Source organism: Martes martes, assembly GCF_963455335.1.
Source record: "Martes martes genome assembly, chromosome: 11".
NCBI classification, from domain to species: Eukaryota; Metazoa; Chordata; class Mammalia; order Carnivora; family Mustelidae; genus Martes; species Martes martes.
In genome coordinates this window covers 47,022,173-47,047,100 of record NC_137899.1, presented here as the reverse complement: position 1 = coordinate 47,047,100, position 24,928 = coordinate 47,022,173, and positions in this window count along the sequence as shown.

Genomic DNA, 24,928 nt, shown 5'->3' with positions numbered 1-24,928 from the left:
GAAGTCATGGCTTTGGTTTATGATGCAAGGAATGTTGACAATCGGACAGAGACACACCCTGAAATTGGGCTTGTGTCTTTTCTGGTATAAATGACCTTGCAGCGCAGTTGATAGACTTTTTCCCCTCCTCTAAAGCCGGGAGCACAGCAGTGTCCACTTGAATGGCAAATTGTGATAAAGTAGCAGGAGCTAAATTGCATAGCATAATCACTGCAATTTTTTATTGAATTGAGCCCTTTGCTCTTTCTCTTGACAGAACCGCTTATTGAATGTGTGTTTGGAAAACAAAGGCAGTGAAGAGAAATACCTTTTCCTTTTCTTTCTTTTTTCTTTTTCTGTTCTTTTTTTTTTTTTTTTTTTTTGCCTGAGAATAGAATAGAAAATCTGTCTACTTCCAGTAGTGCATTTCGTAAGTGGAAGAACATTTTCAGGCACAGACTCTTTAGAAATATCATAAAACTGTGCCGCTCAAGGGCAATTCAGTGACTGATGAGTCTTCTTTCTGACAGTCCGGTCAGCTTGAACAATGGAAGTTTCTTGTGTCCTTTATTCCTGTAAAATGGAGAAATTCCACAAACTAATACATTTTTTTCACTAAAGGTAGAAAGATTATTTTAATAGATGGCTAATGTTTTATTTTTTACGTTTAATAATGGAAAGCCTGTCAGCTGTAGGTTAAAGTTTTATAATGAACCTGGTTTAAGAGAAAATCAGTTGTTCAGAATTTAAGATAGAAATGGACGTTGGCAATTTCTGGGTTTGAATCATCACTTCAGCAGGGACAGGATTGAGAATGAGGCTTCCTGACTTTTCTTAGCCCTCTCAAATGTAATAATCTTGGAAAGTAAAATCCTGAATTGTTTTATTTCCTAGACTCTTCATTTTGAAACAGGGAAATGTTTTGGTGAAATTTATTAATGGAATAAATGCCTCAGTTTTTAGTTACTGAGTTTTAGCATTTGGTGTTTGTTACTACCCATTCTAGTAGATGATATATTCTGATACAATTGATATTTTCATTTATATTATAATTTCAGCTCATTCTAATTATGAAGACTAGGCTCCTATCCATACATTTTAAATATTCTTAAAAAGAGTGCAAAATTGAAGTGAATATCAAGGATCTTTGGACTTCTACCCTTTCGTAAAATTTTATTTCCTCCTAAGTATGTTTTTTGTTAAGAAAAATTAGAAACATATTTTAGATTTATATATAATACCCTTTAACACTAAATACCTCAATCATGATATTAAGTGGTTTTCCAGAAGCTACTTAGCATGAATACCATTTTACAAAGCATTTTATTCTGGATTTTTTTCCAAGACAAGGAGTAGAAATTTTATTACACTTCAAGCTTGGCAAAGTCTTAGTAAGTATGTTTTATAGAAAAATCCCTTATTTGGCAGGATAGCTTGAAAAGGCTGGCAGATATTTTGTCTTCCTATTCTCTGGGAATTCCCTACTATCCATTTGAATTTCCTTTATTACTGATAAATCTTAAATGCCAGTTGATAAGGTCTTATCTCAAAGGGAGTTGGACTTAGAACAGTTGGGGCTACTAAGAAACTAAAACTGAACCACTCTTAAAAACTCATCAGCTGTCTTCTACATTTCCCTTTTATAGGCCCTCTAATATATACTTGCTAATTATTATTGAGCATTGATATAAAATTAAGAGTTTAAAAGGAAGGATCAGTAGGAAGAGAGAAGGTATGAATTTCACATCTCCCTTTCATTGCATCCCCAAAGCCTTTTGCTTTATATATTTGCTTTATATATTTATATATTATATGAAATTATGAGTAATTTCATCTTTCAGTGTTCAGGACTAAGATTTTACTTGCAACTAGGAATGCTATAGTAGGTTACAGCATTTTGGGGTATCTTCTTTCGTGTTCTTTAATTCAGTTAAGTGAGTAACTTGTAGAGAATAATTGAAAGGTATTAAAAAATTTATCACAAAAATAACATATTTAATTACTGAACTATTGATAGGGTTCACATCATATAGAGAAAAGTTAAAATGCCAACTTATTTTATCTGATTTACTAATGCATAAAGTACTACCAATTTTAATAACTATTGTATTTTATACAAATTTATTTAAGGTATGCTTTATCCAAGCAAAATTGTAAACACTTTTTTTTTTTTTAAGATTTTATTTATTTGACAGAGAGAGAGATCACCAGAGAGGGAACACAAGCAGGGGGAGTGGGAGAGGGAGAAGCAGGCTTCCTGCTGAGCAGAGGTCTTAATCCTAGGACCCTGGGACCATGACCCAAGCTGAAGGCAGATGCTTAACAACTGAGCCACCCCGATGCCCCCCAAAGCACTTTTTTTTAAAAAAAATGAAAAGTGTATAAACAACCTAAAGTTTTAAATGGGCTATCAAACAAAAAAGTGAAATTAATGTTATTTCAGTTAGTATATCCCTACGTAGCAGTTATTTGTACCTGATTTTGTACCATCTGTTTGGTGTATTAAAACTCCCTACTGGGTTACAAATTCTAATTTGAAAAAGAAGTACTAATAGATAACTTCTTCATGATTCCTCACCTCTTATAAATCATTGTGAATGAACAGAAAACCATGTTGTACTGTCCATCCTGTGTCTTTTGTATCAAAAGTGCCAGTTCCTGATGGTCCAGATCACAGAGGATTCTTAATCCTCTGGTACTTTGTTTCTCTAGTGCTGTCTTTAAGCTTGCTTCCTTACTGGCTGAAGCATGTTTCCTTTCCTGGAAGCTCAGTTCCGTTCCCATCCTGGAAGGATACAGTTGCTGCAGATGCCCCTGCTGCTAATGTTTTGGCGCTGGTGGGCTCCTGCTGTTTTGGCATAAATGTTGCACTTACACGGAGCATAGTTGGCATTTCGGAGAACTGTTATCATGACGATGATGAATCCATGAACCGGTGTGTGTTTTTGTGCTTTGTCTTCTATTTTTCATTCATTTAGCATCTGTTGTTATGGTGCCTCAAATAAGCATGATTTATTTTCACACTTTTATTTATAGGGCACAAGGCAGTTTCAGGTGTGCATACTGGCAGATTTTATTTTCCTGTGTGGTTGTGTCTTGTCTAGTATACATTTGTCGCTTTTCTATGATTTTTGTTCATGTTTAGATTTCTTCTCATTTAGAAGACGTATGTGCAGGTGAAAAGCTCATGACCTACCTGGATTTTAAACCGAGTACAATTCCTTTGTCTGTGATATTGGAAAAGTTATTCCATACTTAAAGTCTTATTTTTACCATGTAGAAATGAGAATAGTGCTACCTTGTCTTTATAAAAATATTATGGTGACTACATTGAATAATGCATTTAATATATACAGCACTAGGAAGATGTTGAACAAGTTTTAATATCCCTTCTATTCCAGAATTTCATTAAATTTTCCAAATTAATAAGTGATGGGGATAAAATAAGTCCTATTGAAGTTGGTCTTTGGCAGGTTTGGTAAATAAATTCTGCATAGGACTGTCATTCGAAACTGATTTTCTTTGCATTAAAAGATTTTTTTTTATTATAGTTGACATAAGAAGCTACATTAGTTTCGGATGTACAGCATAATGATGTAACTTCTCTGTATGTAAAACTATGCCTGCCACAAGTATAGCTACCATCTGTCACCATAGAGGGCTATCACAAGGGCCATCATAGAGGGCCATCAGCTATATTCTCTATGCTGTGCCTTTCATTCCAGTGAGTTACACATTGAGGAACTGGATATCTTTATCTTCCACTCTCCTTCATTCATTTCCCCAAGTTCCACAGCATGAGCTAAGAACCCAGATCAGTTGAAGTTATAAGACTCTGGAATTTGCCTAAAGTAGGGTTAAATTTGACCAAGACAAGTTTGGTATTAAAAAATCTTACAGTGAGCCCTTTGTTTCACAGCGTATTTTAAAGGGACCAAGAAATCTGTCCTGTACACAAGATATTCTTTCCAATAAATATGCCTGATTCTCATCCATTTCCCTAAAATTTTTTGTAAGTTGTCCTTGCTTTTATAAGCATATTTTCTGAATGCATCCATTCAGATATTAGGATATTATTAGTAATTAATATTAATATTAGGATATTATTAGTAATTCATAGCACTATGTGAATTATTTTATTAGAATGTTCTGTGGGGGGAGATTTGGGTAAGAGGAGTTTTGATTAAAGTTCAGGGTACAAATGAGGCATAACACATTTTGGTGATTTTGTAACTTTTCCTGGCCTAAGAAATAACCAGATAAATTGACCCTAATTTGAGTTTTCAATTAAGAAAATATACTAAAGTTGATCAGAAGACTGATTCATTCTAAAGACAGTAGTGTGTTGTTGCTCTACCATTTAGCCTTAACCTTACAGATATTTAGTGATATTAAGGGTCCTTTTCTTTGTACATAAGAAGTTATATCTTTGTTTTCAAAATGTTTATTTTGTGCTCCACCTTTTAGGCAATAGATAATCCTATGAGAACAGTGACAATTGGTTAAGGAACCAATTCCGTTATATGCATGTAAGAGGATGAGGCTTTACTCTTCATTATAGAGGAGTAGAGGAAGGCTTTGGAAAAAATGGGGGAAGGTCTTTCCTCCAGTCTCAAAGCCAGTTTGCAGATTTTGAGAATTGGGTCTATCGAGGCAGAATGGGTATCTGTCATGGGGTTATTCTCAGCTACCCTAGTACTTTATTAAGATAAAAACTGTGTGTGTGTATGTGTGTGTGTGTGTGTGTGTGTGTGTGTGTGTGTGTTTGTGTGTGAGAGAGAGAGAGAGAGAGAATGAGAATGGATGTGTGAGTGTGTAAGCCTAATGAGTTTGACCAGTTTGAATAAGACAAATTATAGTGAAAGGTGATTGGAGCTCCTACATACACATTTGACACATTTGCATAGTTCTTGGCTGCTTTCAGGAAATATCTTTGATTTTTTTCTCAGATTTGACAGAGATTTACTAGGCGACTAATTCAGGAGGTATTTTATCCATCCTCGCCTTTAGTAAATATCTTGTACCTTGGTCCCTTGCTTTTGGATTAAAAATGAATTTCTAATGTTTATATGGGTGGAAAGGAGGAAGATATTTATGAGAGGTATATAAGTGTTTCCCAGAGAAATAGAACATCCATATGTGATATATGTGTGCAGATATATGTAAATTTATATAATATATGGAGAGGAGCAGAGGGACAGAGAGAGGGAGAGATGGAAGGGGAAGTGTAGGGGGTAGGAATTGAAAGATAGAGAGAGAGAGAGAGGGGGATAGGGAAAGGGGGAGGGAGGGAGAGAGACTATTATTATGAGGGATTGATTCACACAGCTATGAAGGCTGACAAGTCCCCAAATAAGCAGTTGTAAAGCTGGACCCCAGGAGAGCTGATGTGTAGTTCTATTCTGAAGGACTACAGCCTTGAGACCCAGAAGAGCCATTCTTTCAATTCAAGTCCAAAGCCATTGTTTAAATTTGAGCTGGTATTCCCAGCTCAAGGCAGTGAGGCAGGAAGGAGTTCCTTGGTACTCTGAGAAGGAGAATAAAAACATGAGCCATAGACTGGAAGAAAATATTTGCAAGTCACATTTCTGGCAATTTGTAACTAGATGTATAAAGAACTTCTAAAACTCAATAACAAAAAAAAATTTTTAATAGACAGGTGGAGGAAACATTTTTTTGAATTCTTTCTATGCAGTGAAACTAAAAATCCTAGAGATTATATATAGAAAACGTGTAGGGAGAAGATAACTGTTAGTGGTGGAGAGAGCACATACACTCTGGGGACCTCAGGACCCAAGAAACAACATGGTGGTCAATTTCTTGAGTTTTCATTTTTCCTTTTATATCCCAAAGTAGGACCTAAAGTTGGAAACGTAGAAACACCAGTAGGCACAAAAGAGAAAAAGTATTAACAAAAGCTTGCCCTACCCAGGCAAAGGACCAGATGAAGGCATCCTAGCAAGACAGACAATAACCACTCTATGCAAGCTCTATGCCGCAGAAGGCAAACGTAGTCCCTTCCCCCATCTCTTCTTGCGACTGTGGTGTGGCAAGACACCCACTGCGTTGGTGTCACACAAGGTCAAATAGAGAGCCAGGACTTTTATCTCTACCATCCAGTAACTGAACCCCTCTGTGGTCTCAATAAAGGCCAGTTAAAGTGCTTGGATTTACTTGCTGGTGAGGATGAATGAGGTGTCCCACCTTTCCCTCACTGGGATATTGTCAGAGGAGGAACAGTAAGAAAGGGAAACAGAATTACATGATTAGAGTAATATGTAAATCATTGTCCCTGGAAAAAATTGACTAATGCCTGCTAGAACTAGCAAGTATAAAATAGATGGGCATGGGATACTTACATAGTCTCCAAGTGTCCTCCCTCTAAAAATGTATTTAGTAATTAAGTAGGGAAAATAGTTAAGTATGGAATGCAGAGTCCTGGCAAATACCACTCTAACCAAGCTATCAACATTAACAAGGCAATAATACATATCAACCTCAAAGACTCCCTAATAAGCACTCACTGAGAAGAACATATCATCTCTGTATGATTCATTAAAGTCGTGCAAAATCTAAGCCAAATCAAAAGCAAACATCAGATACTCTAAATTGAAGGATATTCTAAAAAATAACAGTGTCATGAAAGACAAGGGAAGACTGAGGAAATGGACAGGACATGAAAGAAATCTGAGAACCAAATGTCGTGTGGAATCCTGAATTGGATCATGGAACATACGAGACAATAGAGGAAAACTAAATGTTGAAGAAGTTCAATATATTAGTTAGAAGTATCCTACTAAAGTTAATTTCTTAGTTTTGATAAGCATTCTGTGGTTAAGTAAAAAGGAGAAGCTGGTGGACGGATTTCATTGGTTTATAATCTATAGTATTTTCAAACTCCTACATGAATCTAAAATTATCACAAAAGTCAAATTTAGACACTTGCACCATAAGCTGGAGACATAGAACATAATGATTGCATTCAATAAATTATTTTCTTTACTCATGTCCCATTTCACTGGTCTCTTTTTTCACTGTGTTTTCCTACTCCCTTTATCTCAAATTTCCTAGAAATAGTTTTGCTTCACTCTGTTAACTGTTATAAATGTATACTGGACTCGTGAAGTTTGCAGAGAAGTATTTGAGTGACATTATTCCAAAGGTCATACAGTTTTAAAAAAGTGTTCCATCAATACCAAAAGTATGTCATGTAATTTTAATGCTTCTCAAAAGCATTTCGTTTCTAGGAAAATTGCAAAGATACAAAACAGTACCTGCCTCAGAGGTGTTTTGTGGGCATTAATTTTAATTCTTTTCATTTATTACTTTGAAGAAATATTTGTATCTTTTCTTCTGTGGCTTCTTTAAGGGATGTTAGGTGGACATTTCAGGGAAAAATTAACCATCAAGGGCTGGATTCCATTATATTAATATAAAAAGAAGTTAACATTTCCCTTGCAGTATAAAAAGTTGCGTTTGTAATATCTGAGAGATTCTTTTATTTTAAGCAGGTCCAGGAAATGATCAGAGCTCGTCTTGCAGACTCAGCTACAGCTCAGCTCGCAGATGTCATTGGCACAACTAAAGGTAATTTTAAGTGATAACACCGTAGTGACAGTTCCTGGTTTACCTTGTATTTTTATATTCACCTCATTTAATTCTCATGGCTCTTCTCTGAGTAGCTTAAAAGTGTGAAAAAATGTGAAACCTCAAGAAAAATCTGGAACCCAGAAATAATAGTACCAAGACTGCTATCACTTAAAAAAATGGAATTTAAAAATGACATTTATCATATTGGTGTGAAGGTGGGAGAGAAAATGCTATCTATTTGCTAGGAAAAGAATCTTTTGACCGCTAAGTGATATCAAAGGAGTAAAGTGAGTCATGTTAAGGAGCTAAGTAAATTGAGAGCTTGTTTGGAGGTTCTAGCAAGGGAGCACGGATATACCCTTGACTGAGGAACAGTCCTCCTGTATCAGGTAAGGTGGTTCTCTTCCGAGATCACAGCTTAGGGAGGGAAGTACATGGAGCGGTGAGGGAGGAAGTGGACACCCAGCCGACCCTCCAGATAAGCTGAATCAACCCTGGCTATCAGTGGTGTGACAGATGTTGTAGCCAGTTCGCCCTCACATCCGGAGCTAAGTAAAATTAAGGAGCAAAGTAAAGATTTTCCTTGAAATTCTTCCTTTGCAATAAGAGGGAGAAGAAAAATAGTTTAATTCTTACTTTTTATACCTTACACCTATTTGTTGATTTACCTTATTTTTCCTCGGCATTTTGTCTATCACTTTGCACTGTTGTCTGAGTTTGCTACTAGGATGTGGAAAACAACCAGTGCAATTATTTTAAGCCACAAAAAACCTGTATCAGATTTTGAGTATATTGAGTTAGGCTAGGGAGTTGGTTTTATTATGCTGCTGCCCAGCTGAGGTAAAAATTTAAGGAATTTTGAGACTTTTTAATTTTAGCCACTCTAATGAGTATGTAGTGAAATCTCATTTGGGGTTTAATTTGCATTTTTCTAATGACCAATGATGTTGAGCAAAATTGCATGTGCTTGTCATTTGTGTCTCTTTTGTGAAGGGTCTTATCAGATAGACTGCCTATTTTTAATGGGTTTATTTATTTATTTTTTGAGATCTAAGAGTTCATAATTGCTCTATGTTCTTTGACAGTGCATTACAAATATTTTCTGTTATGTGTGAATTGCTTTTTATTTTCTTAGTAGTGTTTTAAAAAGAGCAAAGTTTTAAATTTTGATAGGCAGTTTAGCACCTTTTGTGTATTTAGTTTATACTTCTTATTACCTTAGAAACCTTTGCCTACACCGTGGTGGCAAAGATATTTGTTTTCCTTGGGACTTTGTATAATATTAGCTTTTATTTTTAGTTGTGTATCACTTTGAGTTAATTTTTGTATGTGGTGGAATTTATGGGTCAATATTTTTTTTTTTTCCTTACTGGAAAACCAGTTGTTGCAGCATCTTTGTTGATCATTTTTACCACTGAACTGCTTTGTTAGCTCTTCTGGAAGTCAAATAGGCATGCATATGTGAGTTCATTTCCGGACTCTGTATTTGATACCACTGAAATCTTTGTCCAGCCTTTAGCAAATCCCAGACAATGTAGATATATAGTCACTTACACAAGCAAGTAGTGTAAGACATCTTTCTCTTTCTTTTTTTTTTTTTTTTTGAATATTTTATTTATTTATTTGACACAGGGAAAGAGATCACAAGTAGGCAGAGCAGCACACAGAGAGAGAGCGAGGGGGAAGCAGGCTCCCCGCTGAGCAGAGATCCTGACAGGGGGCTCGATCCCAGGACCCTGGGATCATGTCCTCAGCTGAAGGCAGAGGCTTAACCCACTGAGCCACCCAGGCACCCCTCTTTATCTTTCTTTTTAAAAAGAATTGGTTTATCTTTTCTAGATCCTTTTATTTATATACATATTTTAGAATTAGCCTTTCAATTTCTAAAACAAAAAAAACCCCTAAGCCTATGTCTTTGGATGAGATTGTGTTGAATATACATATCCATTTATAGACAATTTACATAATTATATTTTCATAATTTCAGGTAACATGTGTACACAAGCATTATCCATATGTATGTATATTGTATGTATAAATGACATTGTATATGTATATATTATGCATATGGTATATGGTATTATATGATTGTGTGTAGTAGTATACTGTATATACAATCTCTATTTAGAACTTCTTAAGTTCTTAAAACAAATTTTTGAGAAAATAGTTGAGAAAATTTAACTGAAATTCAATAGAAAGCAAATCCACAAGCTATGCCCCCATGTCGTTGACATTTCATAATTTTTTAAAAATTGCTTTTGAGGTTTATGATGCCGGTGAGAAAATATGTTCAAAAAAGAAGAAAGAATGGTTTATTAGTAGAGGCTAGGCCTGAAAAGAACGAGGGAACAAGGAAGATAGGAATTCTCAGAACATGTCCCTAAACTCCATTTTGACCTTTCATCCCAAGGACTTCCCTATTTCTGTCTTCTGTCTTGTGCTGTTTTACTTGAAATCTTCTGCAAAGATTTTCATTTTTCTCCTTCCACATCTTTTTTGTTGCTTTGTGACATAGGTGGGCTACCTGGCTGTTCTCAGTCTATTTAAATAGGGCTTCCAGATCCATACGATGTTTAACCTTTGACCGCTCCAGTCTGAAGCTGACCTTTATAGTTCCATAATCACATTTTTGCATTATCACAGTATCATGAACTGTGAGTTATTTGGCTCAGCGATAGATGCTCATCCATATTAATTTAGTTATTCCATTATATCTTTTCACTTAAGTTTGTTGTACGCTGTCGTGTACATATGTTTAAGTGTGAAGACAAAGAAAATAGCAGCTCTTTCTATTCTTGTCATTTTTCATTTCTCTCCGTGGTAGACCTGTCTTAGGTAGACTTGGTCAATTAGAAGTGGCTGTCTGGAGTGCGTATGGGTAAAGATGAGAGAAACCACATCTCTATTTCATGGTTTTAAAGGGGCATAATCAGATAGTGATGTCTATCAGTGGCTTGGGTAGCAGTTGCTTATGTGTTAAACCTACTTTATATTATTTACCCCAAATGTGGGCCTATTCCTTTACTTATCTTCCTGTTATAAACATGGTTCAAAAAGTATCTGTAGTGTTATTAGCCCTTCTAGGTTTAGCATTCATAATATTCTCAGAGTATATAACAATGTAGTCATTAATTTTGGTTTCACGTGAGCATGTTTTAACCATGGCATTTCCAAATGATTTAAAACCAAGCTTATTATATGTATTTATATAGTTGGTATGAAACAGATAGGAAAATAAAAAGATCAATATTCCATCACAGAGAGTTTGTAAAGCCCTGGGCCAAAGAGCTTTGATTAATTTAAATGGCATCCCACATTTCAAAAAGAGTTATAAGCTGAATATGAAATCCCTGAAACATGATCCTTAGTTAGCCCCAATTATATTGTGTTAAATTTTTGATGTTATATGGAGATCGCTGTTAGGGACTTGCTTTTCCCCTTACCCTCTTAATAGCCACATTGTTTCAGGTCTAATGACACTTCTGGATTTGCTCTGCTGTTTCCATGCAAAGATACCTCAATTAGTTTAAGACTTCACTGCAAATTTTAAATGCACTGTTAAAAGAAAATAGTCTGTCCTAAAGCAAAAGCTTTTATCATCAAGTTTTTAGTAGATTACTGGATCCTAGGTGTAAAGTCCTTGCTACATCATTTAAAAATTAAAAATAAAACTACGAGAGAGCTCTTCAGTGTCTACAGCATATTTTATAGTTCATATTTGCCTAGTTAAAAAACATGTTATCTGGGGCACCTGGGTGGCTCAGTGGGTTAAAGCCTCTGCCTTCAGCTCAGGTCATGATCTCAGGGTCCTGGGATCAAGCCCCACATCGGGCTCTCTGCTCAGCGGGGAGCCTGCTCCCCCCTCTCTCTCTGCCTGCCTCTCTGCTTACTTGTTATCTCTCTCTCTCTCTCTCTCTCTGAAATAAATAAAAAATCTTAAAAAAAATAAAAAAAAAACATGTTATCTGTCTGAATAATTTTTCTGACAGGTGAACTATGTGGCAGGTTTATGAACAGCTTTCAATTGCTTTGGCATATCAATAACTACTGATGACTAGTTTCATATCTTATACATTGTTTTATCTTTATGTTGTTAAGATGACTTAAAAAGTAAGTATATTTAAACACCCCTAAGGAAATACATTACCGCATTTTATTGTGATGCAGGACAGCTTGGGATTAAGCATTTGATGATTTTCTCACTTTAAAACACCGCTGTAATTTGCTATTCAAATAAGTAAGGACAGAGGTTGTACTGCATAGGGCTTTTCTTACTGTCACTTCCATGTAAAATTTAGCTAACTGCTGTGTGGAAACTACCTTTTATTTATGAACCAATCTTATTGGGAGCAATGTCCTTTCCATCATGAAGTGCTTTTAGGTGATAGTGTTATTAAATTTTCAATTTTCTAGGTTTCTCACTAGAATAGTAAAAAAAATCTGTCAAATATTTTGATTCATTTCAATCTCAACTGAAGAAAAACTGGGCAAGTTGGTCTGTATGTTCTTACCCCTTTTAAAAATCATATTTCGTGTGATTTAGTTCATTCTAGTATAATTTTTTTCTCTTGAATAAAATTTGATCTTTTAGCCACATTTTCTCATTTCGTTCATTAAACTAAGACATATTTATCACTCTTTTTTTAGATTTTCTCTTATCCTACTTGTACTGAATTTTCAACTAACATAGATTCCATTTGGTACTCAATTATTAATGTATTAATCACTTTTAAATTCCGTGAATGCTTTTAATTCTGTGAATGCTCTCAAGATTAATTCTATATTTTTAAAAAAGATTTTATTTATTTATTTATTTATTTAGAGTGTGAATTGGGGGGAGCAGAGGGAGAGAGAGAATCTGAAGCAGATTCTGTGCTGGGCATAGAGCCCGACACGGGGATCGATTGCATGACAGCAAAATCATGACCTGAGCCAAAATCAAGAGTTGAACGCTCAACTGACTGAGCCTCCCACGTGCCCCAACTCTGCATTTTGAAGTTTAAATTTCTGTGCTATAATTCTTTCTAGTATTGAACATCAATTCTACTCTATTCTTAGAGCTTCATGATGACGTATTCCCAAATGTATTTTTCTGAAAAATTTTTGATATGTATCTTCAACAAACTTTATGGCATATCTTTTGTATCCCAGTCACTGTTTTCTGCATTGTGGATTTAAGATGTACATAGTTAGTGTCTGTCTCTTTTCCTTGTATGCTTGTATTCTAGATGAGAAAGTGGTTCTTGGCAGTTTTCCCCCAATGTAGATCAAGCATTGAAGTGAGAGGAGAGCCACACTGCTTTATTTTGTAGTCTACCTTCCAAACACCGATGATGGTTAATGTGGTTTGATAAGTATTGGCAGAAAGAGTGAATTTTCTTTTGTTTGCTCTTTAGGTGACTATGCCATGCCCACATTTGCTAATGGTATTTCATTAACTTTCAGCTTTGAAATTAAGGAATAATATTAAAGTAGAAAAAGAGACAACCTAAAATCATCTCTGGTTTTGCTCAGGTTAGAGTAGAGCCTTGCTTTCTTTGGAAAGGAATGGATTTTCTCCTTCTGCTACATGATAACGTAGGAACCATTTTTTGAAGTGTAAACTACTTAGTATCAGTATTCTAGTTTCTTCAGTCATATTTTAAGGAGAAACAGACTCTGAGATAAGACTACCATACGGGAAATTTCTTGGGGAGTGCTCTCAGCGATAACATCTCTTATGAACTGAAGAAAGAAGGATTGGGCACAGGTAGAGGTTGGACTGAAGTGCATTTGTAGCTGATTTGAAGAACTGGATCTGGGATGATCCTTCAGTGGTATAGTAAATTGAGGTAAGGTCATAGGATATATGCTGTTCTTAGGAAGGGACCTAACCCTTTGTGAGGCACTTCAGCAGAAAGCTACTTCTGGGGAGAGATTCACCTCTGAGCTATCTGCAAGCCAGCAGGTGGAGGAATGAGTTTGTGGATCCTGACAGGAGTTATGGATAGTACACCACAATGTTCATTACATCTGTCCTCTTTGTTTAAAGTCTGTTTCTATTATGTGAACAGTGGTGAAGGACTTAGAGGTGTTCTTCAGTATTTTTAGCTCTTTTAAGAAAAATGCTGAAATACGTCATGAGTTCTGTTTGCAAATCTAGCTTTGATCCTTCTTCCTAACCAGCTTGACTTTTTTTAGTACAAACGTCTTAAGCTTGTGTGTATGTATATAAATATAAATATATGTTGTAGTTACTAAAGCAAGAGCTTATTATAGGAATTTATTACAACATAAGGGGTAAGCTTTAACTTGCCCTTAACCATATAGAATTTGCTGGCACCTTACAGTAAAAACTAATTAAAAATAATGTTGCCTGAATTATCCAAATTGAAGCAGAATCTAGCAGACTCCATGAAGTTTTGCTTAACTTCTCAGTGGATTACTTTTGAAGATACAGAACAGAAGAACTGATAACTTTGATAGCAAAGATTGAACACAAACCTTAATGTCATATTCTGATAAATGTTGCTTATTATTATGAATAAATGGAATTAATTAAGTAAAGTCTTCCCAGACTCAGAATGTGATATATCTTCATTTCTTTTTTATGGAACAAAATACCTGAAGAAAATCAAGGATAGGTTTTCTCATTTCTTCCTTTAAAAATCTGTACCTTGTTTCACAAACTTAGAACACAGATAAAACAGAATTTGTCATTTATTCCTTTGTAGCTATTGAGACGACTTCATGAGGCAATCAGAATTCCTGATTTTTTTTTTCTCATTTCTTCAGTTATCATCTTTCTTTATCTGGGCAAAGACTGTTACACTCAGAAAACAACTTAAAAATAAAGAAAAGGTTTACTGGTAGAGGTAGAGAAAGTAGCAGGCCCACGAGTGGTATAGATATTTTCCAAGATATATTATCAAGGAGGGGTAAGGTTATAAGATCTTAGAAAAGAGGAAAGTATATGCCTCAGAAGGATAGAAATACTAGGTGATATCTAGTAGAAACAAGCATCATGTAAATTTTGAGCCATATATTTTGATGAGAGTCACAACACAACTGATAGAATAGATCAAGGGCAAACTATGCATTCTATTAACAAATAAGAGTGATCCAACATCATTTCTTGGATTTGAATAAGAGGAAAATAATATAGCATGCTTTGCAAATTACTAATGAACAGAAAAAAGTGGGAGAATGATGTCTGAAAAGTTCAAAAGAAACATATACTTTTATTATAAATGCCTAAATAAGAAAACGTGATTTGGTACTTCCAGTAGTGTACAATAAAACTTGCCCTCTTAAAATGGAGATGATAATGCATGAAGTGTGTATGGAATGACAAAAAGTGAGAAGAAGAAAAGGGGACATAGTGGCTCAGTGAGTTAAAGCTCCGTCTTTGGCTCAGGTCATGATCGCAGGAGCCTGGGATCGAGCCCCTCGTCGGGCTCTTTGCTCAGTAGGGAGCCTGCTTCCCCCTCTCTCTCTGCCTCTCTGCCTACTTGTGGTCTCTGTCTGTCAAATAAATAAATAAAATCTTTAAAAAAAAGGGGGGAGAGGGGACAGAGTCAAGAGAGAAGTAACAAAACTCCATATGAGAGGTAAAATCCACACTGAAAGAAATTAAAAGTAGAATTAATGTGACAGAAATCAGTGTGTAGGAAGAAAATAAAACAACAATAAGAGAACTTATCCCAAACTGTAAAGGAATAACAGAGGAAAGGAAAAATGATTCACATGGAAGACAAAAGATGATAGGTAGATAAAAGGAAGAATTTATATAAAGAATGAAAACAAATATTGAAGGTGGATATGCTTCCAGAAAAGAGGAGCCCTGGGAAAGCTGACAGCTGTGAGCTTGGAACCCAAAGAATCCCTCCCTAGGAATAAAACTGAGCAAGAAATAGACTCATCACTAAGACTAAAGCTCAACTAGTCTACTTTGTAATGTCTGGTACCCTAGATCTTTGGAAGAAGCGAAGGATCCTCTAAATGGAAGGATACTGTCATCCATATATCAAACATTTTGACTTTTTGGGGTTGATTTTTAGGTTTTTAGGTAACGTGGGAAAATTTTCTCAACTTAGTCTTACTGAATAATTCAATTAAAAACAATGATTTTATTCACTGTCACTATCACTTCTTTCTTTTATTCATTGTCATAGTCTACCCCTTCTGTTCTATTCATATGTATAATTATTTTTGTTGTATTTATTGAATAATTAAATTAGGGGCAATTATTAATTTTATATACTATCACTACTCCTGGGATGAGCGCTCAAGAGATGGGTGGGGGAGATACAGAGCTGAGTGTTATCAGCATACAGGTGATGAAAGAAAACTTGAGAAGAACACGTTTTTCACAGAAAAAATGCAGAGGAAGAAACAGATTGAAATAGTCTCTATCCCAGAGAGTGGATTTCTTCCTGAGTCACAAATATATTACCTAGATTGACAGAAGGGTAAATCTATACAGTCTTCAGAAGAACCATCAAAGCCAGTTTGCTAATTTAACTTAGTACTTGTGATGAGCAATCCACCCCAATTTTATCTGGTGTCAGGAGGCCAAAAAATAAGTACATTTCTTAATGAAAAGACTGTAAGTTTCAAGGTAATTCCCTGCTGAGAAGCACATCTATTCTTTTGAACTTTCATATTGCTTGACTGAATATAATGGTTATTTTCTTATTTTTCCAGATTTCAAATAGCTTATTGTAAACTTTAGAAAACATAATAAACTTGGTATTCTGGTGCTACCTCTTTCATTACCTGTGTTTTATGTATATGGGGGAAACCTATTAATGTTACTGTTTCAAATCACTTATTAAACCTTCCTCCCATGATGTGCTCTATATAATCAAAAAGCCAGTGATGCCAGAACAGTTAAGTCAAAGAAATGAGATAAAAGTGGAAAATACAATTCGAAGTCCTTATTCTTGTATCGTACTATCAGTGTATGTCTAAAGGTACATTACCCACTAGGGCCTGTTTGTAGAAGCAATTGTGTACTTTATGTTTCCTATTTGGTCATTAAAACTTCTGTTTAAGTACATAAGGATCTTTTGGGAACTGTATTTGTCTCTCTGGCTTCCTTTGACTTTTTTTATTTTCCATGAAAAAATATTGTTGAAGGGAAGCAGCTGTCCAAATTGCCATTGGGGGCTCATTCCCAAAGATTTCTTCCTTGAGCAAAGGAAGCCATCGCAGGTGTTGTTCACCCTAGGGATTTGTGCCTTGAAGGACTGGTGTCGGACGTGAAATTAACTGACAGGATAAAGTGTGGTGAACTCCAGTAGTACCAGATCAACAAAAATCACAGCGTGCTTTTAGGTAAACTTTTCTTTTTTTTTTTTTTTAAATTCAAAATAGAGAAGTTCAAAATTAGTTCCCAGGACCCTAAATTTAGAATCCAATGTTTTTTTTTTTTTTTTCTGTGAATTTTCTATAATTTTCACTTGTATTACTCATGTTATTTCATTTCAAATACCAAAGTCAAAAAAAGGAAAATGATAAACTCAAGCTTTATCAATTTGTTTAGTTAGTAATAAAATTTTATAAAGATCTAAAATCATTTCAATGCTGCCCACCCCTAGTTTCTTTTTAACATATTAGCTAGTTTTATGGTATTTTTTTCCTCCAGATCTCTTTATTGCACCTTTTAAACATTACCTTTATGTAAAAGTTATGTAAAACATTTAAGCTAGGTTTAAAACAGTCAATATGACTAATATGATAGTTGATTCATTAAAACTAGTAGGTATAACAGTGGCAGACTGGTGGTTCATGCACTGAATTATTGAAGACTATTAATGTTTTGGGATTTCACCTCTGGGTACTTGGTCATATCTCTGTCCAGACAGCAATGTTTGCAAGCTTTCTTAGCCAGATGGTACAACAAAGAATTTCAGAGGGGGATAAAACAACAGCAGACACAAGCTTTTTGTTTTATTCTTGTTAATTTAATTAGAAGAATATAAATTACAAACTGTTAAGTATGATTAAATTTACCTGATCTCCACAGATTGCCATTAAAAAAAAAAAAACTTGATAAGTTAGATTAGGTTAGATTAGAATAGGTAAGAAAAATTAAAGTATTCATGATTATCTTTTTTTAAAATTAGGTTGTTACTTAGAACATACAAAATAAGATAATGTTTAAATGAGTTTTAGGACTTTCATCTCAACACTTTACGTTGTGTTTTTAAATGAACGAAATTTAACTATAAATGATAGTTAAGTAAATAGAATCTAGCTTTTTTAGATCGCTTACCCTCTAGTCTAGAGAGAGTGCTGAACTGAGAATCAATTGACCAGTTATGCTCCCAGCTTTGCTTCTGAATTAATCACTCCTTTATCAAGTATATTATCAAATTATTAGGCAGAGAGATATTAAATCTCTGTAAAATTTCATAAAGATACACTATCATGCAAAGATTACAAAGTCAAGGCTTTATTTAACATCTTAGTTTTGAATAGTTTTTACTGGAGTATACTACAAATGCCTTGCTTAAAAAAAAAACAGTGTGGCTTGTTTAAATATAAAATTTATTTTCAGTTAGCAGTATTTAAAACATATTAATGATAAAGTGATCTTTGGAAGGCAGAATTTAATTTTTTAAATTAAAATGTTATCTATTGTAGTAAGCGCTTATTTTAAATAAATTTCTTTGATAAATTGTAATTTCATCTAGCATTTATGTTTTAAGAAAGATAAATGCAAAGACAAAATGGTAAATTTTATTAAAACTTTGAGATTCTGAAGATGAAGTAATATAAAAATAGAAGCTGACACTACTGGCATAAATTTTCAGTGCTAATTAAGTTGTGGTCTGTTGGTTCCCATATGGTTTGTTTGGCTGCCATGATCACTGTTCTGTTATCTCCAGGGCTTTGAAGGAGGCATGAAAATAAGTGGAAGCCCATGTGCCGATGGCCTAATTAGAATTGGGCAGTTAGCCTGCGCAAAAATTAAGTACTCTACTTCTGCTTTTTATTTCTCTACATCAAATTATTTTTAAACTCTGTTTTGAGTGAACGGTCAAGTTTTCCTTCTTCAAGCACATATCTTTGCCTATTGGTAAAAATAATTAAGCTCAGGGAATATTGATAAGGATCTATTATGTATAATGTACTGTGCAAGGTAATGGGGAAACAACTGATATAGTCCCTTTTTTCAGGATGCTCTAATAATGTGGGAAGTATAGGGATCTAAACAGATAATTATTATAGATGTATATTAGATCATAGTTGTTTTCAAAATGGGGAAAATAATGTTTGCCTAGCAAGTCAAGTAATAAATGGAAACATTTCAATAAATATGTAATTCCATGTCCACTCATTGTCTCTTGGGTGATAGGTAAATTGTTAGTCATTGGTAATATACTGTCAGTATTTTGCGGAAGTGAAAATGCCTTGGAAAATTGTTGGAAAACAAATAAAAATGAGGAAACGTCTAGTTATTACTTGAAGTCCAAATAGAAATGCTGTGTGTTCCATATTTGTTAATACTGTTGTCCTATAACCACCATATCAAAGGTATCTATTTTAGAAATGCAACATCATAGATAGTATCACATGAGATTCAGACAAAAAATAAGATTGGTAATCACTCATATCTAAATTATAAGATGTAAAACCTATGATGTATTTGTTTTCAAATGCTTACTTTGAAAAGATGCTACATTCCTGCACAGTGTATAATCTTTCTTTGTAGAATCTTACTAATTATTTCCGTGACAACTGCTTTGACACTATCAAATATGTATCCTGTTTTCTTTATTGTTTTTTAAGCCTTCTATGTTCATAGTTTTTTTTTTTCCAATAAATTTGAAAAAGAATTACAGGTATGAATCAGTTTTATATTATATATTAGTTTTAATATATTTTATCTTATGTCACTTATGTTTTTCCTTTATAAATGTTGGCCTCATGGGGTGCATGGGTGGCTCAGTTGGTTAAAAGTCTGTCTTCAGCTTGGGTCATGTTCCCAGGGTCCTGGGATTGAGTCCCACATCAGGCTCCTTGATCAGTGGGGAGCCTGTTTCTCCCTCTCCCTCTGCCTGCCACTCCCCCGCTTGTGCTCTCTTCTCTCTCTCTCTCTTTCTCTCTCTGTCAAATGGAGGAATAAAACCTTTAAAAAAAAATGTTGTCCTCCTGTTTTTCAGCTTTATTTATGGTACGTTCCCATGCTTTACTAAGACTAATGACAAAACACCTCTTCTCCCCCATCCCATCTCCTTTCATATATATCCACATATTGTCAATTATATTGTTTCTTAGAATCTACCTGTAAATTCTTTAATAAGCTTGTATTACAGTTCTTGATTTGTAATCTTTTTATGTATTTATTGATAAATTTTGACTAAGTACAAGTGATACAGCTAATACATTATCTTCTTTTTACACTCTTCCCTTTTAACTTTCTACTTTCATAAATTCTGTAGCATATCTTGTCATCAGAATACCCATTTGCTTCAGATGTATTATGGGAACTGTAGTTCCCATAACAGAACTATAGTACTGTTAAATAGATTTGATGTTTACCAATAATCCTGTTGCTTTACTTTTCCCAGTTATCTTTTCGTTTGCACAAATTGTTCCAAGAAAAGTTTATGGGAACATTATTCTCAAAGCTTTTACATATTTAAAACTCTTGTGTGTTGCTTGGGTGCAAATTCTTGGGTCATGCTTGGTTTCATTTAGGATTTTGAGGAAATTATTCCATTGTTTCTAGATGTTCAAGTTTGAAATGAGTATGTCTGAGACTTTTTCAAAAATTTCCATTAATTGTTGTTTGATCTTTTATGTAGCTGTACAAATGGATTTCTTTTATTTACTGATAATTTTAGGTGGGGCATATTTGCATGTTGCCCATTTTGGCTGTTTCTCCCCAGCATTGAATTTTTCTATCAAAGTTTAGATTTAAATGTACTTGTATTTTAAGACTTTATTTGTAGATCTGTAAATACTAATTATGTTCTATTATTTTCTAACTTAGCAGATTCCTGTTTGTATGTATTTGGTTCTATCAAACTTATTTTGATTTTGCCTTAATTTCTGTGATGTTTTAATTTCAGTGTCACATCTTCCCTTTCTTTACATTTTACCTGTCTTCTCACTATCTTTTCCTGTACTTTTGCTCAATTCATGGAAGTAATGTCTTTATTCAGTTTTATAAATTCATAGAGAAGTTTTTGAACAAAATTTCTTTTTTTAAATTTTTAAATTTATTCTTCTTGTTTTTTATAAACATATAATGTATTTTTATCCCCAGGGGTACAAGTCTGTGAATCACCAGGTTTACATTCACAGCACTCACCATAGCACATACCCTCTCCAATGTCCATAACCCCACCCCCATCTCCCGGCCCCCCTCCCCCAGCAACCCTCAGTTTGTTTTGTGAGATTAAGAGTCTCTTAGGGTTTGTCTCCCTCCCGACCCCATCTTGTTTCATTTATTCTTCTCCTACCCACCTAACCCCCATTTTGCATCTCCACTTCCTCATATCAGGGAGATCATGTGATAGTTGTCTTTCTCCGATTGACTTATTTCACTAAGCATGATACCCTTTAGTTCCATCCACGTCGTCGCAAATGGCAAGATTTCATTTCTTTTGATGGCTGCATAATATTCCATTGTGCATATATACCACTTCTACTTTATCCATTCATCTATTGATGGACATCTAGGTTCTTTCCATACTTGGGCTATTGTGGACGTTGCTGCTATAAACATTCGGGTGCACATGCCCCTTCGGATCACTATGTTTGTATGTTTAGGGTAAATACCCAGTAGGGCAATTGCGGTGTCATAGGGTAGTTCTATTTTCAACTTTTTGAGGAACCTCCATGGTTTTTTCCAGAGCGGTTGCACCAGCTTGCATTCCCACCAGCAGTGTAGGAGGGTTCCCCTTTTTGCGCATCCTTGCCAGCATCTGTCATTCTCTGACTTGTTAATTTTAGCCATTCTGACTGGTGTGAGGTGATATCTCATTGTGGTTTTGATTTGTATTTCCCTGATGCTGAGTGATGTGGAGCACTTTTTCATGTGTCCACTGGCCATCTGGATGTCTTCTTTGCAGAGATGTCTGTTCATGTCCTCTGCCCATTTCTTGACTGGATTATTTGTTCTTTGGGTGTTGAGTTTGCTAAGCTCTTTATAGATTTTGGATACTAGCCCTTTATCTGATACGTCGTTTGCAAATATCTTCTCCCATTCTGTCAGTTGTCTTTTGGTTTTGTTAACTGTTTCCATTGCTGTGCAGAAGCTTTTGATCTTGATGAAATCCCAATAGTTCATTTTTGCCCTTGCTTCTGTTGCCTTTGGCGATGTTCCTAGGAAGAAGTTGCTGCGGTTGAGGTCAAAGAGGTTGCTGCCTGCACTCTCCTCAAGGATTTTGATAGATTCCTTTCTCACAATGAGGTCCTTCATCCATTTTGAGTCTATTTTCATGTGTGGTGTAAAGAAATAGTCCAATTTCATTTTTCTGCATGTGGCTGTCCAATTTTCCCAACACCATTTGTTGAAGAGGCTGTCTTTTTTCCATTGGACGTTCTTTCCTGCTTTGTCGAAAATTAGTTGACCATAGAGTTGAGGGTCTATTTCTGGGCTCTCTATTCTGTTCCATTGATCTATGTGTCTGTTTTTGTGCCAGTACCATACAGTCTTGATGATGACAGCTTTGTAATAGAGCTTGAAGTCTGGAATTGTGATGCCACCGACTTTGGCTTTCTTTTTCAATATTCCTTTTGCTATTTGAGGTCTTTTCTGGTTCCATATAAATTCTAGGATTATTTGTTCTATTTCTTTAAAAAAATGGATGGGATTTTGATAGGGATTGCATTAAATGTGTAGATTGCTTTAGGTAGAATAGACATTTTCACAATATTTGTTCTTCCAATCGAGGAGCATGGAACATTTTTCCATTTCTTTGTGTCTTCCTCAATTTCTTTCATGAGTACTTTATAGTTTTCTGAGTGTAGATTCTTTGCCAATTTGGTTAGGTTTATTTCTAGGTATCTTATGGTTTTGGGTGCAATTGTAAATGGGATTGACTCCTTAATTTTTCTTTCTAATGTCTTGTTGTTAGTGTAAAGAAATGCAGCTGATTTCTGTGCATTGATTTTATATCCTGACACTTTACTGAATTCCTGTACAAGTTCTAGCACTTTTGGAGTGGAGTCTTTTGGGTTTTCCACATATAGTATCATATCCCCTGCAAAGAGTGATAGTTTGACTTCTTCTTGCTGATTTGGATGCCTTTAATTTCCTTTTGTTGTCTGATTGATAAGGCTAGGACTTCTAGTACTATGTTGAATAGCAGTGGTGATAACGGTCATCCCTGCCGTGTCCCTGACCTTAGCAGAAAAGCTTTTAGTTTTTCTCCATTGAGAATATTTGCAGCAGGTTTTTCATAGATGGCTTTGATAATATTGAGGTATGTGCCCTCTATCCCTACACTTTGAAGAGTTTTGATCTGGAAGGGATGCTGTACTTTGTCAAATGCTTTTTCAGCATCTATTGAGAGTATCATATGGTTCTTGTTCTTTCTTTTATTAATGTGTTGTATCACATTGATTGATTTGCGGATGTTGAACCAACCTTGCAGCCCTGGAATAAATCCCACTTGGTCGTGGTGAATAATCCTTTTAATGTACTGTTGGATCCTATCGGCCAGTATTTTGGTGAGAATTTTCGCACTGTGTTCATCAAGGATATTGGTCTGTAATTCTCTTTTTTGGTGGGATCCTTGTCTGGTTTTGGGATCAAGGTGATGCTGGCCTCATAAAATGAGTTTGGAGATTTTCCTTCCATTTCTATTTTTGGAACAGTTTCAGGAGAATAGGAATTAATTCTTCTTTAAATGTTTGGTAGAATTCCCCTGGGAAGCTGTCTGGCCCTGGACTTTTGTTTGTTTGGAGATTTTTCATGACTATTTCAATCTCCTTACTGGTTATGGGTCTGTTCAGGTTTTCTGTTTCTTCCTGGTTCAATTGTGGTAGTTTATATGTCTCTAGGAATGCATCCACTTCTTCCAGATTGTCAAATTTGTTGGCGTAGAGTTGCTCATAGTATGTTCTTTTTTTTTTTTTTTTTTTTATTTGAGAGAGAGACAGTGAAAGAGAGCATGAGAGAGGAGACGCAGGCTCCCTGTGGAGCTGGGAGCCCAATGCGGGACTCGATCCTGGTACTCCAGGATCATGACCTGAGCCGAAGGCAGTTGCCCAACCAACTGAGCCACCCAGGCGCCCCATCATAGTATGTTCTTATAATTGTTTGTATTTCTTTGGTGTTGGTTGTGATCTCTCCTCTTTCATTCATGATTTTATTTATTTAGGCCCTTCCTCTTTTCTTTTTGATAAGTCTGGCCAGGGGTTTATCAATCTCATTAATTCTTTCAAAGAACCACCTCCTAGTTTCGTTGATTTGTTCTATTGTTTTTTGATTTCTATTTCATTGATTTCTGCTCTGATCTTTATGATTTCTGTTCTCCTGCTGGGTTTAGGCTTTCTTTGTTGTTCTCTCTCCAGCTCCTTTAGGTGTAGGGTTAGGTTGTGTATTTGAGACCTTTCTTGTTTCTTGAGAAAGGCTTGTATTGCTATATATTTACCTCTCAGGACTGCTTTTGCTCTGTCCCACAGATTTTGAACCGTTGTGTTTTCATTATCATTTGTTTCCATGAATTTTTTAAATTCTTCTTTAATTTCCTGGTTGACCCATTCATTCTTTAGAAAGATGCTGTTTAGTCTCCATGTATTTGTGTTCTTTCCAAATTTCCTCTTGTGATTGAGATCTAGCTTCAGAACATTGTGGTCTGAAAATATGCCGGGAATGATCCCTATCTTTTGATACCGGTTGAGACTGGTGATTGAGATCTAGCTTCAGAACATTGTGGTCTGAAAATATGCAGGGAATGATCCCTATCTTTTGATACCGGTTGAGACCCAGGATGTGGTCTATTCTGGAGAATGTTCCATGTGCACTAGAGAATATGTGTATTCTGTTGCTTTGAGATGAAATGTTCTGAATATATCTGTGATGTCCATCTGGTCCAGTGTGTCATTTAAGGCCTTTGTTTCCTTGTTGATCTTTTGCTTAGATGATCTGTCCATTTCAGTGAGGGGAGTGTTAAAGTCCCCTACTATTATTGTATTATTGTTGATGTGTTTTTTTGATTTTATTATTAATTGGTATATATAGTTGGCTGCTCCCACGTTAGGGGCATAGATATTTAAAATTGTTAGATCTTCTTGTTGGACAGACTCCTCTCTTATTATAGTCTTTGGCTTAAAATCTAATTGATCTGATATAAGGATTGCCACCCCAGCTTTCTTCTGATGTCCATTAGCATGGTACATTGTTTTCCACCCC